Raw genomic sequence first — 6,000 nt, 5'->3', positions numbered from 1 at the left:
TAATTGAAGTCACCCATGACAACCAAGGTCCTGGAGCAAGCGGCCTCAGTCAGTTCCCGGGCGAACTCCTGGTCAAGCTCGGGACCTACACTCAACCTTCATGGAGCCGGATAGTTGAAACCAGAGCTGTGTGAAGCTTCGAGTGCCGATTCAATTTAGAGGAGATTCAGCCTGATTCACTGGCCAAATCTCCAAATCGAATCAGGGGACCAATAAAAAGGTCCAAATTGATTTGAAGCTCTCTGAATCCTCTCAAAACATTTGGAGAGCTTCGATGATTCGGGAAGTCCCTGCCCACTACATCAGGGAGCTGGAGCTGGAGCCAGACTCAGAGCTGATAAGTAAGGGGCAGGGGAGGAGGGGGACCATGGTGGGGGGGGCCCTGCCAGCCCCATGCAGTGTGGGGCAGTGGGGATCACCCTCTGCCAGGCTGGAACCGGTGAGCCCTGGGGTTTTTCTCTTTTTTTTTTTTTCTTAAAAGGGCCAGAGCTGGGGCAGGTAGAGCAGCCATGAGAAGGACTGGGGGTGGGGATCAAGAAGCTCATGGCAGAGCTCCCCATGCAGCATGGGGCAGCAAGGATCACCCCCTGCCAGGCAGCATCTGCTGAGTTGGGGCTCTTTTTTCCCCATCAAAGTGCTGGGAGCCAGGGTGGGCACAGCAGCCATTGCCAGAGCTGGGAGAGCAGACAGGGGCTGGGGCTGGGTGATTTGGAGATTCAGAAGCAGCTGAATTAATTCAGGACAGTGATTTGAATCACTGAATTGGAACCAGCTGAATCTGAAGCTAATACTATCCATTTTGTACAGGCCTAGTTGAAACCAGCCAAGAAACAAGAAGCCACGCTAGGTACATGGAGGCACAGGGGTTTCACTGACTATTATTTTTGTATGTGGGAGAGGAAAGCACAAGCAGATCCCACTACCCACAACACACTCCCTCCCCACAATCGCACCACCTCTCCAGAGAAGGAAAAAAAGCTTTGGGGAAAACTGGGAGAGAGACTTGCTCCCTGAGCAACTCCCAAGTAAAGCACCATCTTTAAATAAACCAAACCCAACTCCTTCTGTCCTGCTCCAGATACAAGGAGTGGAGCCCCTTTTGCTCTGACACTGGATGTATGGCAGCCTACCCTTTCCTTGCAGCAAGCTACTCCCTTCACAATGTACTTCCTCCTCTTCCAGTTACTCTTTTGGGAGCTTTTAAAGCTCCCAGTAGGCACTCCCTACTTATCCAAATGCTGCGCAGCTGGACTGTCTCAAGAGGGCTGACTGTTCCTTCTTAAAAAAACAGATACTGGCTGCCCTGTTACATGCAGCAAGACTGAATTTCTGGTTGATGGTAAGAGTTGAAAGTGGAAATACAGGAGTTAGTTCGTTACAGTTGGCCATAGAAAGATGAGAGTTCTCAGGTGGACAGAACAAGAAAAATGATCAGCTTAACTGTGAAATGAATCAGGGGCACACAAACCTCAAGAGCATTAGGTCTATGACTTAGATCACTAAGAATGAAGTGAAAGGAACACCAGACAAGAGACAGGCAAGTGAGTAACCGTGGGGAGGGTGAAAGAAAAGCTGCCAGCAGTGTAAACCCCAAACCTAAACAGAAAAATTTCATCATTAATCAAGTGTAACAAGTCAGCTGACATTTCTGGGCCTGCTCCCAATGCAAGTGGTGGCGAGAAGCAAGCCCCGTGTAAGTGGTTTGGAACAATTTTGCCACCATTTAAAATGCATACAGAACATATTAAATGGAAAAGGATATATTAAAAGGGCGTTTGTTTTAGCTATCACGTTTTAGCAAAGGTCCCTCCGCTGATCTCAAATGTAGACCTGCTGATTGTGGCAAAACCCAAATGCAAACTCCTATAGGCTTTGCCTGGATGTTTGAGCTCATACCCTGGGTCTGGGACTTCTGTACTATCCTTAAAAATAAAAAGGGAAAGAGAAAGTGCAATTTTCAAGCGACCTGTGTGGGCTGAAAGAGTTGGAGGCTTCCCTCTAGAAAATGCAGCATGCTTAATAAGTCTCACACTATCTGGAGAGAGAGGAACTCAGAGGAAGAGTTGCTTTATCCAGAATCTTTGCAGAGCAAGAGTTCTGCAGAGCTTTCACTGGCCAAGTGCAGTCTAGCTGATTTTAACTGTATCTAGCCTTCTGTTGCTACACTTCATAGGCTTGAGTTTAAGTGCTCTAAGGTTTTGAATATATGATGGCTGTCAAGTCAGGTATGTCACCACTGCACTCACCACTGTTACTGCAGCTTAATGAGTCATACCTCCACCAGCTTTAAAATAGCTTCCACAGATACAGCTAGCAATGTAACTTCCACGGCACGGAATTCAGCATTGGCTGCAAAAGCCACTGACAATTTGAGTATATAATCAGAGGGTTAAACCCACAGGTTAGGGACAGAAATTACACATAAACCAGTATAAGTGATCAGAAACCAGTTCAAATCTGTAAAACAACAGAAAATGGCCAAAACTGGTTTAAGATAAACCTGGATAGATGCAGTATCAGACTTAGGTTTAATTTCGGTTGTATTAGTTTACTGAACTTTTCTCCCAGGTCCCCTCCAGATTCAAGTTAACTCACAGTCCCCAGAATCCCACGGTGCTTTGCACCTCTCCCACAAACCTCCTCTTGCTGGGTGAGCAGGCTAGCCTTGGCCCAAGCTGTCTGCTCCAGCTGTGCAGGGAGGCATGCCCTAGTTCCCCCCAGCTTCTGGTCTGGTCCACTGCAGGCACATGGCTGCAATTCTGGAATCAAAAGTGAATGTTTGTTCACTCACTTATTGGTTCAATCTACTCAGCTTAGACTAACCCATGAAGACTGAACCAATTCAGCCTTGGGCTTTTTGACTGTCTGTTTTTAGCCACAGTGAGCTCCGGGCTATCACTGCAAGAGTGCTAGCAGTACCTAAGCTAATAAGTTTAAATCTAGCTTTGGTATGTCTACACAAGCAACACAGCCTCTGGACAGCCACCACTGTGCAATCAGTCATTAATGAATCTTTAAAAAACAAAGACTACCAGTAGAGATCATTTGAAACCTAACTTATTTATCCCATTCCATTGTCTGCAGATCAAAAAGCCATGATGCAGAGCTGTTGGAGGCTTCTACCTGAGACCACGTTGCAGCAGTACTCCTTTAGAGCAGGGTCTCTGCAGAGTGCAGACTTCAGAATGACATGTAGTCCTATTCCTTCAACTCTGCCCTGGGACACAGGTGTATGGGAGAAAGTAGGTACAGCCAGAATAAAGGAATGGCCTAATAACGCAGGGGTTGGCAACATTTTAGGGCAGAGTGCCAAACACCCCCACAACCTCAACTTGTAAGATGTCGGCATGCCAGGGATGGATGGCAGGGGAGCCGCAGCCCTTTCCCCACCATCCATCCAAGGCGCACATGCACCTGCTGCCAGCAATTAGCCAAGCATGGGTTCCATGGACCCTGGTGCAACTGCTTCAGCCTCCCTGCTGCCTGCTGCGACCAGCCTGGAGTCCATGGTCAGCAGCAGAGGCCTGCCCAGAGCTTGGGCTGGCTGTGGCATGCCAAGCAAAATGGCTTTATGTGCCACACTCTGGCATGCATGCTAAGGGTTGCCAACCCCTCGCCTAATGGCTTTACCCCCCCATATGATTCAATGCCTACTAATGAAGCATTCGACACCCGTAATTTTGTATATGTAACAACGCTGTTTCCAAGCCTCAAGTCCAGGACATGGAGCAAGAGAGTAAGAAACTGTATTAGGACTTTGAAAAAGCTTTTGATCTGGTGTCCCATAACCTCCTCATGGAAAAATTGGCCAACTGTGGCCTCGGCTACACCACAGTCCAATGGCTGGGAAATCGGCTCCAAGGTCAGACCCAGAGAGTAGTGGTCAATGGTAGCGAATCATTATGGTGCTCTGTGACCAGTGGCATCCCCCAAAGCTCTGTCCTTGGACTGGTTCTCTTCAACATCTTTATCAATGATGTGGACACTGGTGTCAGAAGCACACTGGCTAAGTTCGCTGATGACACTAAACTTTGGGGCATGGCATCCACACCTGAGGAGAGGCTAGTGATCCAGGCTGACGTGGATAAACTTAGTAAGTGGGCAGATACAAACCTGATGACGTTCAATATCAACAAATGGAAGGTACTGCACCTTGGGGAAAAAAACCTGAAGCATGCTTAGAGGGTTGGCAGGGCTATACTTGCAAGGACCGCTGCTGAAAGAGACTTGGCTTGGGGGTCATGACTGACCACAAGATGAACACGAGCCACCAATGTGATGTTTCAGCTGGTAAAGCAAACAACACACTGGCTTGCATCCATAGATGCTTCTCTAGTAAATCTCAGGATGTCATCCTCCCGCTGTACTCAGCCTTGGTGAGGCCGCAGCTGGAGTGCTGCATCCAATTCTGGGCTCCACAATTCACGAAGGATGTCGAGAAGCTTGAGGGAGTCCAGAGGGCCACGAGCATGATCAGAGGAAAGAGAATAGGCCTTTTGAAGGGAGGCTGAGAGCCATGGCACTCTTCAACCTGGAAAAGCACAGGCTCGGGGGGGGACCTGGTGGCTGCTTATAAGTACACAAGGGGTGTACATCAGGATCTGGAAGAACGTCTGTTCACCAGAGCACCCCAAAGAAAAACAAGGACCAATGGTCATAAACTACTCCAAGACCATTTTAGGCTGGACATAAGAAAAAATGTCTTACTGTCTGAGCTCCCAAGACCCGGAATAGACTCCCTCCGGAGCTGGAGCAGGCACCTACTCTGGACTCACTGAAGAAACGTCTGGATGCTTATCTTGCTGGGATCCTTTGACCCTAGCTGACTTCCTAACCCTGGGACAGGGGACTGGACCTGATGATCTTCGGGGTCTCTTCCAGCCCTAACATCTATGAAATCTATGAACAGTATATTCTATTCAGCTCTACCTGCTAGGGCTCAGTTCGTTTCCTTCTGTGTTCACTTACATGCCACTACTAGATTGGGCCCTACTAAAATGTTTAGTGGGATGTACAAATGTTGGATGTTCCATGCTGCAAATTACTCCAATGATAAAAGTTTATTAGACCTCATCACATCATAAGCTGGCTAATAACTCAGATTTGCTTTCCAGCTACAAGAACTTTTCTTTTTACCCATCTGATTTGGCTACCATTCATCCCTTTGGAAGTTAATACCTCTAGCAGAATAACTGACTTGAACTGCTTCACGTCACACATCATTGTAGCTTCTTTTGGTCTGTGGGTTTTGGCATATATTGATTGCTTCCATATGCCACTTGTCTGTTCATCTTAAGGTTGAAAAACCGGCTTGGGTTAGGCAAGTGAAACAATAAAAAATGGGAAGGGAAAAGAAGAATCTATAATATTTTCTCATCCAGAAATTATTAACAGCTGCTTTAAAACTATCACTACATATTTTTCAGCTAAAATATTAGCGGATTATAATGAAACAACAATGTCAAGTTTGTCTGCAAACAACCCATTTTACATGGGCTACAATTTTCTGTATTTTCTCACATATCACAAAATCCCAAATAGGACACACGCCTTGTTTTCAGAAGGCAAAATGAAGGGGAGGATAATATTTTTTCCAGTCATGGCCAGGAGCTGGTTTTTTCCCTGGAGGGTTTGAGTTGTCAAATGATAAGAGGAGGTGTGAAGGGATTAACCCTGGACTCCACCCCTCCTGTTTGCTTGCTGAGAGGGAAGCTGGCAGCCATTTTGCAACACTGTAGGCATGTCTACATGTGCATTAATGCACCTTTTCTAATAAAGCACTGTCCCGGGGCAAGGGGAAGATATGAACCCCGAAGGGCTAAAGGGGGACCCTGGGGGACAGTACACCCCAGGGAGAATGAGAGGAAAGGAGAAATGAATAAAAACATCTTACTGGCTGCAGGAACCGCGGCGAAGCTGGAAGCAGCAGCAGGGCCTGCACAGCTCATTAGCCGTGGTTTTTTTAAAGGGGAAGCAGCTGGGAAAAAGGGGGAGGAGAAC

At 47.2% G+C, this 6,000-nt stretch overlaps 1 protein-coding gene across 2 annotated transcripts in view; it reads right to left on the bottom strand.

Annotated features, from left to right (window-relative positions):
• The window catches only part of COL14A1 (collagen type XIV alpha 1 chain), a 184,646-nt gene that overhangs the window by 164,699 nt on the left and 13,947 nt on the right, over positions 1-6,000 (bottom strand). The gene's annotated exons all lie outside the window — the stretch shown is intronic.

This window comes from Crocodylus porosus, unplaced genomic scaffold, assembly GCF_001723895.1.
Source record: "Crocodylus porosus isolate Cpor-Errol unplaced genomic scaffold, CroPor_comp1, whole genome shotgun sequence".
NCBI classification, from domain to species: Eukaryota; Metazoa; Chordata; order Crocodylia; family Crocodylidae; genus Crocodylus; species Crocodylus porosus.
The sequence above is the reverse complement of the archived record's forward strand: the minus strand, read 5'-3'. Positions and strand labels throughout refer to the sequence as shown.